Here is a 10,688-nt window from a genome sequence, read left to right as displayed (position 1 = left end):
CAATTGTCCCATGCCCTTTCTTTGAATAAAAACAGAAATATCATCCGCTCAAGAGAGCTGATAAAAGAAATATGCCAGAGGGATAATGGTGAAGAATGACAACAGTTCGTTGTGCTAGTCGTAACCTAGACTACATAATGCAATACTTGTTTTCCGGCTAATTACTGGACAAAAGTTGTAGGCTACTTGCTATTCAGAAGCCAGACCTACTCTGAAACACCTGGACACTTTCAAATCCAGGCAGACACCAAATCCATAACTCGGAAACAATGTAAAGCCAGGTTGACATGCTTAAACGAATCGAGGCGCTGAAACTAGCAAATGAGCGTTCTAAGCGCAAAAACTTTTGGATACGTAGCACTTGATTTGTTATTGTTGGAATAATTTGCATACCGTTGGTTAAGTACTGTAGGAAAAAGAGGGTAAGAAGGTTGTAATAGCGGGGTTAGGGCAACAGCCATTTGGGGCTGGTGAAAAAGAGACCCGTGGGTGCAGGCTGCAGCAGCAGGAGGAGGCGCTGCTAGCAGCAGCAGCTGCTGCTTTAGGTGCTATTCAGCTAAGTCAGCCAGCAGCCAGTGTTCTTCCGCCTGTGATCTGAGTAAGACGTGTGACGCTAAGCGTCGTGGAACTTGTGACGGATGCCTTGATTTTGTATAGTGATTTCAACGCTGTCATTTTTGGTGGTTCCAGTTTTTGTTAAAATTATGTCACCTAAGTAGATTACTCTGTACCAGTGCGAATGTTTTAGTTGGGGGGAAATATTATGAAAGTCTTCGGTCCAGACTTGAATCTTAAATTGTTTTGGTGTCAGAAGGAGCTTGAAAGCATTTCTGGTTTTTCAAAGGTAAGTAAAGTTATTATAAAGCTGAAGTTTATTATTTTTGTTGCATATATATACTAAGATTGTAAACTTATCTTTATTTCTAAAACGGTAACGGGGTAATTAAAGTGATGTCATCAACAGTTCGCAAATGATTCTTCGTAGCTTAGGCTGTCATTATGTTTTCGTAGGCCTGGGCCTGTTTTCAGTGAAGGGTTTGGCAATTGCTTCATATTAGGTTATAATGGAAATTTATGTTTAATTAAGGTATTTTCTCTGTAATATTCTCCCTCTCTGAATTGAATTCGTATACATAAACGAGCCATTGTGGCCTAAATGATACGTCAGTAGATTAAATAGGCCTATTTGCAGACCTACTTAGGAGGATTTGATTATGTCCAGCCTATGGGAGAATAAAAGGGGAAGACGGAAATTGGGCGGGAAAAAGGGGACCATGACGAACTTTTAAAAAAGAAAGTGCCCACAAATGAAATTACTCGTCTTTCTAATTAAGGTGTTGTGCGTTGTTGATTTCAGTGTCTTTACCCAGTATTATCTTTGCCAGCAGTCGAAATTATTTCCCCCATTTTTTATTCTGTTTGTTGTCCTGGACACTTTAGTGTTTTAACCTTGATTTAAGAGTCTTTCACCCCCTTTTTATATATTTTTTTTGTTTATTTTTGGCAAGTATTACGATGTTGACAATATCTTCAAATGAAGATAGTCCATTCAAGCTTTTCACGGCCAAACTCTTGGCAGCTGGTACTTATTACAAGCGGTGCTGTTAATGTGTTTACATTTTTCAGATTTTTGCGTTGCTTGCCTAATGTTGTTTTGTTGTTGTTACATTGAAGGCTCTCTGTTTGAGAGCAATTTCCATAGGCCCATATATACAGAAAATTCCTGTGAAACTGATGCGAGACAAAAATTTTGTCCTCCATTGGGGTGTGGGGCTCGCGTTTACAGATATATGAATTGTTTGTAAATATTCCTTTATACGAAATTTTCCTTTTTGATAAATTTTTTTAGGTTCCTATTCAATTTCCTTCCCGCGTCAATAACCTAGATGTTGATGTTGCGACACCAGTTTTTTTTTAATGACCATAAATCAGATTTCTCTCTCTCTCTCTCTCTCTCTCTCTCTCTCTCTCTCTCTCTCTCTCTCTCTCTCTGTAAAGTGATCCAGCCTAGAGGTTCTGTCCCCATCACTGTTCTTTGTGTAGGTTTTCCTTTACTCTCAATCTGTGGGCGGATATGGAACCAATCTACTTTGAGACTGTCGTGTATTGGCGTCACGTTCTTCGGTAATGAAGATGTCAAAGTCGTGCTGATGTTTCTCAGGACTTATAAAAACGAAAGGAAATTAACAGCTGTAAATGTGGGGTATGTACATACTAGTGCATAGAGGTGAGACAAAAAGTTAATTGCAAGTACCGATAATTGCAGCCACTGGCCCCTTTTTTTTATATTTTGTGTATTTTATCTGTATAGGCATAGTAATAAATGTCCATCAGATTTATTGTGTGGAAATTTGAGCACTTTTACTTCCATGCATTTTTTTTCATGGAACCACATGCTTAAACTAATATTAGAGGTTATATTACGACACTTGCCAGTTTCTAGTGTTTTTCTATTTACAGATCATTAAGCCTTTTTCAGGAAAATTATTGGCTAGCTAGGCTGTAAGTCTGTGCTAAATTAGGTTTGCATATTATACTCAGATACTGATACCAGAAGTTGGCTAACTGATGCAGCCTATATTAATCTACTGCGGTCAAGTTTGAAGCTTCATCGTTTTTAATCAGAAAAGCGCGCCTCCCCTTTTTTTTAATAAGATTGGTGTTGTTACTCTGTTTATGCATCGATCTTTGTTGGCCGTTCTATCTTATAACCATTTTTCTTCTAGTATGCAGCTGGGTAAACATTGATATATACAGTTTCCTTTATTGTTTAATACAACTTTCAAGATATAATAGCTGGCATTGTACGAACCGTTCATATAGTTATCTGTTGCTGATCATACGTAGAAAATACCACCTTATTTACGTGTACTCCAATTTCTGTTAAGATCGTAATCGAAATACGAGACAAGCGAAATTGAAAGTGAATCTGTATTGATGTCTGGGATTGTTATATAATAACAGTAAAAGCGAACTTGGCGCTCGCATATTATCATATGCTAATTATATGAGGTTCGGCCAACATACATGCCCCATAAACGTGCCACGACAGCAACTCCTTTGTTTTGTTACTTGGTATGGGATATCCAGGCCACATGTGCAGTTGTTGTCCGCACCTGTTGGAGTAGTCTTAGAGGAGGCTCCCATATTTTCGTAATTGTTAACGTTTTTCTGTATTTCTGAGATTATTTGCGTAGGCTAATGCAGGATTAGTATAGTACAATCCTGGGCTAATGTAGGCCTACGCAAAGTCGGTGCCTCGGTCATACCTCATATTACGTCATTTACTGTAGCAAATCCATCTTAGTTTCTTTATTTTTCTTTATAAATCTTACCCAGAAATGAAGTTTGAGCTCAAGAACTCAGCTTGTGGTAATTGTAATCGGAAGTGAGGAATACCAAGTGTTGGAGTATGTTCTAAATATTTGTTTAATTAGTTAATTTAAACGTATGACCATATACGTTTATTATATGTATAAAATATGTATAAATATATGATATATATAATATATATACAAATGTTAGTTAGTTAGTCTGTGTGTGTGTGTGTGTTTAGTACGGGTGACAGTGACAGAAAAAAAGAGAGGTGAAACGAAAAGTCCTTGAAAGTGGTAGATATCTGAAGCGTCCCTGAACCTTCAGTGTTCATTGTTTTTGTATCATGGACGTAGGCAACTATGAGAGGAGCGCCAAAACGAAATTGTATCAATGTCTGTCTCTACCACCCTAAGAAGCTTCATACTGGTAGATAATTTCATCATTAAATTCGTCTGAAGAAGTATTAGTAAGATTAGTACTGTACCATTTTTTCCTATTATATAGTGACAGATTCTCCATGTCTGTACTAGACGATGATTCTTTTCTGAAAGTTTTGTATCTTCTTTGCTTCTGTGCTGACACACGCCTGGATGGCCGTATGTGTCGTTGGCTGCATATGCAAAATCCAACACATTTCTATAAGATGCATTGGTTCCAGATCTCCCATCACTGCAAAACATTGTTAAGATTTCAGTGTTTGAAAAGTTTTATTCACTTATTTATTTTTTTACTGGCAAGCTTTAACGTAAACCATTCAGACTTCTTATAGGCCTATGTATTACAGTTACTTATCACCTTTACTTTTGTGCAAGGGAACCGTTATTTGTCTGATCAGTTCCTTGGAGTCCGTTTCCTTATAAACCCAAGTCGTCCATTAAATCTATTGGCATAATCGCTCTCTCTCTCTCTCTCTCTCTCTCTCTCTCTCTCTCTCTCTCTCTCTCTCTCTCTCTCTCTCTCTCTCTCTCCCCTTACTGTAATCCATACAAATCTTGATCTTTAAACGAATAACCCCAAAAAAAACCGGCTAAACATTAGTTAGTTGCCCTTTACTCGAAACCGAACATTATCAATTGCCTTCTAAACTATGTCTTAGACCTTGGAGTCACGTCCGCATCATCGAGGTTCTTTCATCTCAAAAGCAGCAAGCCAGCTCCCTCATCTTAGGACCAGTCACCATCTGGGACCTGGGTCTAGAGACCACCAGCTTGCTTACAGAACCACGCAACCGGTATAAGAACCTCTATGCAAGAGGTTCGTAAAGGTTGTGTTTCTGTAGTCAGAGTAGCCTGCTACCCTTCTTTAGTCAATTGAAGGAGAGTTTCTTCGGTCATTTCGGCTGATTTATCGTAAGGGAATTAGCCCTATCGAGTTAACATGCGTTGTGGTAGCCTTTGTCATCCAGAATACAGTACACTACGAGTATGTGGCTATTTGTTTATGATGGTTTTAGCTAGTTTTATTTTGAAGTTGGTATTTGAATGACGTACCGTAATCATTTGTTGTGATGTGGCGCATTTAAATTGTTTTTCAGAAGAATTTTGAAGTTTTCCATTTTTTTTAAAGTAATATTTTTCTTTCCAATTTAGAGCCTTAACAGCAGTTATTTCAAGTTTGCAACAGGCCACGTGTTATTGCGGCTTGCAAGGAAGGTATGACTTGGGTTCAGTTTGTCCTTGTCTTTGTTGAAATGGTTGTGTGGATTTTATTGAAGAAAATTACCAAAAGTGGGCCTTACCATTGGCACTAAGTGTGTTATGGGAGATATAGGAATGTTACTTTTTAAGAGAAATTACCTTCTGGCGTCTCAGATTGCTCTTATTACTATAACTCTCCACTCAGCGTACTTTTGTTGTTATTGTTCAGACACTACAGATTTTTATAATTGTATTTTGTGGACGCTGGCCTTGATTAAATTTTTTTAATTTCTGAAGATGGAGCTTCGACACCAGTAACTTAATAAAATACTAATAGAAAGTTCCTAAGCTCCACGTTTGTCATTGCAGCTCAACACCAACCCCCTTCAACAAAGGCTACTCCAGTCGAGGCAAAGTCAGTAATTGTAATATATTAAGTTCTAGTGCATCTGTTGGTAGAAGACCCTCGTCACACAAGCAGAGTTGAATGTGATTGTTGCATCAGTTACTTTCGGTTTATATAGTTTTTTTTTTTTCAGTCTTTCTTAAGATTGCTTTTTCTGCCAGTAACTCTTATATATTTGAAGTTTTGAGAAAATTATAGAACTTTTAAAATTTTGTATGAATCTTAATCTAAATACTTTGACCAATTCCCGAGTACCCGTTATCCTTGGTCCCCTGTTTTTAAGCCTTTTCAACATCAAAATGTGCAGCTTATTCATAGATCCATATCAACTGAAAAAAATGGTTCTTCGTAAACGGTATTTTGCGTGCAAGTTTTAGTGGGTGTTCCGTGTATTTGTTGAATTCCCGTTGTGAAGAATTGAAATGGCATTGATATTGTGATATGGTGTTGTTGATCTTGTATCAAAGTCTGTTTTAATTCATGGTTGTTCGGCACCTGATAAAAATGAAGATATACTTTTTGCTGAGGTTCGACGCGTATCATCTTCAGTGACAGGCGTGAAAACTTGAGGTCACGATTCCTGAAGAAGCACTCTATCAAAAGCGTGATTTTTGATAATAAGAATATTATCCCAGTTGATAAATCTCTAAAAAAATATCAGGAAAAAACTCGGATCACCTCAACAACTCAGCCTTATCACGATGATGTCATCAGTGGGTAATTTCCCTTACCTCAATAACTTCCTTGGAAGAAGAGGAATGTTACGAAGACGTGGCCGCCCTTTGATTAAGCCATTGGCCGATAACTCGTTTATGTTATGTCCAGCCACACTGACTGACTGGATTCCAGGAAGGGCCAGTGTCTAATCTGCACTCCGGGCGACGATGGATCCTTGGGTAACGAACTGTTGGCTGCATGCGAAGCTGCCCTGGCTAGCGTAGTTTTATGTAGTAATGATACGGGTCTATCTTTAGAATCTAAATGATTGTATATATATATATATATATATATATATATATATATATATATATATATATATATATGTGTGTGTGTGTGTGTGTGTAATCAAATAGCCTAGTCGCATTCACTAGATGTATATACTTGCAACTGCCAATATGAAGTGAATTCTTAACTTTGTCGTTCATCAGTCTGTTCGATTACGTTTTTCATTGAAATCCTTGAAGCCGAACTCAGAAAGTAAAGGAAGTATAACTTAAACTCCTCCTCGGTTCGAATCCTTACTTTGTGGAAGAGTCTGGGCACGTCTAACTTGAATTTGAATTAGTATCCAAATCTGTTATAGAATCGAGAACTTGAGAAATTTTTGATTAAAGGTCATATGCACTCTATACTATCTATCATATCTATATATATGTATATGTATTATATGTGTGTGTATACGTCTACTTATTTATCTATATATATATATATATATATATATATATATATATATATATATAGGTTATATATATATATATATATATATATATATGTATATATACATATATATCTATCCATTATATTTAGTGTCTGTGTATTTATGAAACTAATTTGTTTAAGGAGAGTATGAATTGTGGAAAAATACAGTTTGAAGCATCAGGTAAGTATCAGCCATTTAGTAGATACCACGCCCATTTATACATGTATGTGGCGAAGAGACATAGACGGGCACATTACTCACATCGAGTTCGATCACATCAGGAAAAGTATGCTGATGGAAATCTTTTAGTAGTCGGTGTTAAGAATTGGTTTTTGAAAATAACATCTTGTAAGTAAATGGCTTGACTAAAGTTGATTTAGTGATTTGCCCGACTGGATTTTAAAATCTTGTCGACATTTGATATATTGCCAGTAGGAATTTCTCTCTCTCTCTCTCTCTCTCTCTCTCTCTCTCTCTGGAAGTAATAAAAATAAGTATTTTCTCTTTTTCTTATTCGTTAAAATCTTGAGAGAGAGAGAGAGAAATTTAAACCACTTAATTTTCAAACCTCGTCAACATTTGATGTATTATTAATGAGCTTTTTTTTTCTCACGAGAGAGAGAGAGAGAGAGAGAGAGAGAGAGAGAGAGAGAGAGAGAGAGAGAGAGAGAGAGAGATAAATAAATAAATAAATAAATAAATAAGGCAAACCGGTTTAATTCTTGCAAATATATGTCGCTTGCATGTTCCCGTTGTTTTGGAGTTCAGCCAGAGGACCTGTCAGCCATCGCCTGGACTTTTTCCCTCTCCAGTGTCGACTCCACAACCCCCTCGGGTGCTACCAACCCCCCCCCCTCACCTCACCCTCTCCCCTCGCATACTACCAGTCCACCCAGGCTATGCGAGTTTTAAATGTTGTCCCCAGAAGCTTTTGACGACATTGCTCAAAATAGCTTAAATTGATTTGTCCTAGAGGATCACATTTCTTAATTTGGTGAATTGTGTAAATGTGAAAATTGGGTAAGAGAGTGAATTTTATTTATTTAATTTTTGTGTGGATTTCTGAGGATATTTCCATAGGATTTTTCCAGGATTGTTTATAGAGGATCATAACAATCCTCGAGAAAATCCTTTCACACGTGTAATGTTTCTCCCAAAAATGTTTCCAGATTTGGAACTCTTCTCCTGTAGAAGTAAATTTTTCCCCATAACTTGAAGAAGCACATACCCTTGCGGCCTCTTGTTTTACTCATTGACCTAAAACCTTTAAATTTAAATTTAAACAGTTTATACGGCAGTACAAGCGCGTATCATTCAAGCAGAAGAAAACATACTATAGCCTATGTAAGTACTTACCTTCCGCACGTAAATCAGATTACTTATGTAAGTTAAGAGCAGCGAGCGATATGGAATTATAAAAATAGGGTAGTGTGTGTGTTATATTGAACGTAAGTGCGCGCGTACTTACGATGTGCACTTAAATTGTTTTACTACTTGTTTCTTGAAAAGGTCATGTACTGCATTTGATTTGATCCAGTCATTGTGGGCTGTATTATTCCTGCAACTTTTTATCGCACTCCGCACTTCCCTGTAAGCAGTCGTATTCACACACACACACACGCATGCGCACACCGACCAACGCGTTTTGCATGAATATTCAAGAAAGTGGTATTTGCCAAGGGTTGGTGACCTATGTTCTTTGAAAGATACCACCGGCAGGCACACAAAAGTTCACCGGACTAGGTCATTAAAAAGTTATTGCGCTGCTTCCTCGTAACTAACGTTGTAGGCTTTGTGTTAAAATGGTTTAATTGGTGCAGTTTCAAGCAGTGATGCTGCAATAAACAGTAGATTAATATGCAATTATAGTCTTTGTCATGTTTTCACCAATAAGCCTTACCTTCAAAGAACGATTGTCTTCAGAAAGTACAAGAGTATTTCTCAATATATTCCAGTTAAAATTGTTTTCAGAATAATTTCCATGATATACAGCAGTGTCTGTATATTATTATTATTATTATTATTATTATTATTATTATTATTATTATTATTATTATTATTATTATTATTATTATTATTATTAAAATAGTTTTACCAGACCACTGAGTTTATTATCAGCTCTCATAGGGCTGGCCCGAAGGATTTGTTTTTACTTATATATTTTTTTTTATATTTTGCCAATTAAATTACATTTTTTTTCAAAAAGTTCATAATTAGGTTAGCCTAACTGCAAATGTTGAAGTTTCTGACAAAATTTCACAAATTTCAATTTGTCCAGCCATGTTAACTTGTAGTTGCCTTCCGTGTAACCTGGCAAGTATACTAATCATGTTAAAACTGTTTTCAGACATTAGTTTTCACGAGACACATCATTATTTATATATAATATTATCCAAGCATAATCACGACGTATTTCAATTTGTCTGCCCATGTTAGTAGTAGTGGGCTCCCTGTAGTCTGGCAAGTATATTCATATTAAAATTTTTTTCAACCATATTACCTTTTCATGATACACGTCAGTATCTATAAATAGTATTACCCGAGTATATATCGCAACATATTTCAACACGTCCAGCCATGTTAACTTGTAGTTGCCTTCCTGCAACCTAGCAAATACATTTGTTAAAATCGCTTTCAAACTTATTTTTCACGAAACACGCCTGTATCTTTATAATATAGTATTATCCGAGTATGTTCGCAACATATTTCAATTTGTCCAGCCACATCACTAGTAGCTGCCTTCTTGCAACCTTGCGATGTTATGAACGGCACCTATTGTAGTTCTCGTATTCGCCCATAGAGGGAACCGGCATTAATGATTTATGGGTAAAAGTCGTCTGCTCGAACAGGATTGCCATTGATACTGGTGTGAAAGGGAGTTCCACAATCGTGGGAATCTGGTTCCGTTGGTTTGGTTTTGTATGTGGGGTCGTAACTAAAGGTTTAGTGGTTTCTTTTGCCATGTGACTACCTTGGTAACTTTAACAGCTACTACTGCAACTACTCTTGCCGCAGTTGCTGCTTCGTATGACCTTTATTCCGCCTTCCAGGTGGGTTGGTTGCTCAGGTTTAACTTTTAGTTTCTTCAGGCAAGAGATGAAGTTGATGGAATGGATATTTTGGACATTCTATGGTTGTAAATTGTTAGGCGGTTGTAATGTTTGTTTTTTAATTTATATTTAGCTTAGCCTATAATAATTTGTGAGACAACGTCTTAGCATCTCAGTATTACGTAACTGCTTAGCGTAGCAGTTAAAAAATAGCTTAGTGAAGTTAAATGAAATTGGTTCACATTTTAGTTATACATATTGTATAATACGAGAGAGAGAGAGAGAGAGAGAGAGAGAGAGAGAGAGAGAGAGGACGACGACGACTTCTCCCATGCGGGAGGATTGAATTACCTCGCCGAGGACTTTTCCACTAAGAGGAAGCGGTCATTATTCGAACTGGTTATTGAAAGTGATTACATCGAATACGACTTTGGAACTGAATGCGTTTTGCAAGATCAACTTTGAATTGTTATCAGACGAGTTGGCATCAAATCTTGTTTCATCTGGAATGAGATCCAATAACTTATAAAATCTCCTTTCACCTAAGTGTGTTGGTAATTAGTAATTGTTGAAATACAACCGGGTGGCCTCCGTAGGGGATTATTGCCATCAGTGTACCTCATGCGGTGCACTGTAGGCATTACTTAAGGTTCTCTCCAGCGTTCCTTCGGCTCTTAGCTGCAACCTCTTGCATTCCTTTTACTGTACCTCCGTTCATATTATCTTTCTTCCATCTTACTTTCCTCAAACCTCTCCTAACATTTGTTTCATAGTGCAAATGCCAGGTTTTCCTCCTGTTACACCTTTCAAACCTTTCTACTGTCAATTTCCGTTTCACCGTTGGATGACCACATAGG

At 37.1% G+C, this 10,688-nt stretch overlaps 1 protein-coding gene across 1 annotated transcript in view; it reads left to right on the top strand.

Annotated features, from left to right (window-relative positions):
- The first annotated feature begins 574 nt into the window (after positions 1-574).
- The window catches only part of LOC136855446 (pleckstrin homology-like domain family B member 1), a 317,769-nt gene continuing 307,655 nt past the window's right edge, over positions 575-10,688 (top strand). The window contains 1 exon segment of the mRNA XM_067132489.1: positions 575-844. The gene's annotated coding sequence lies outside the window, so the exon portion shown is untranslated.

The sequence above is a fragment of the Macrobrachium rosenbergii genome, chromosome 31, assembly GCF_040412425.1.
Source record: "Macrobrachium rosenbergii isolate ZJJX-2024 chromosome 31, ASM4041242v1, whole genome shotgun sequence".
Taxonomy (NCBI): Eukaryota; Metazoa; Arthropoda; class Malacostraca; order Decapoda; family Palaemonidae; genus Macrobrachium; species Macrobrachium rosenbergii.
Note: the sequence above shows the minus strand (reverse complement) of the source record. Positions and strands in the feature narration are given on the sequence as shown.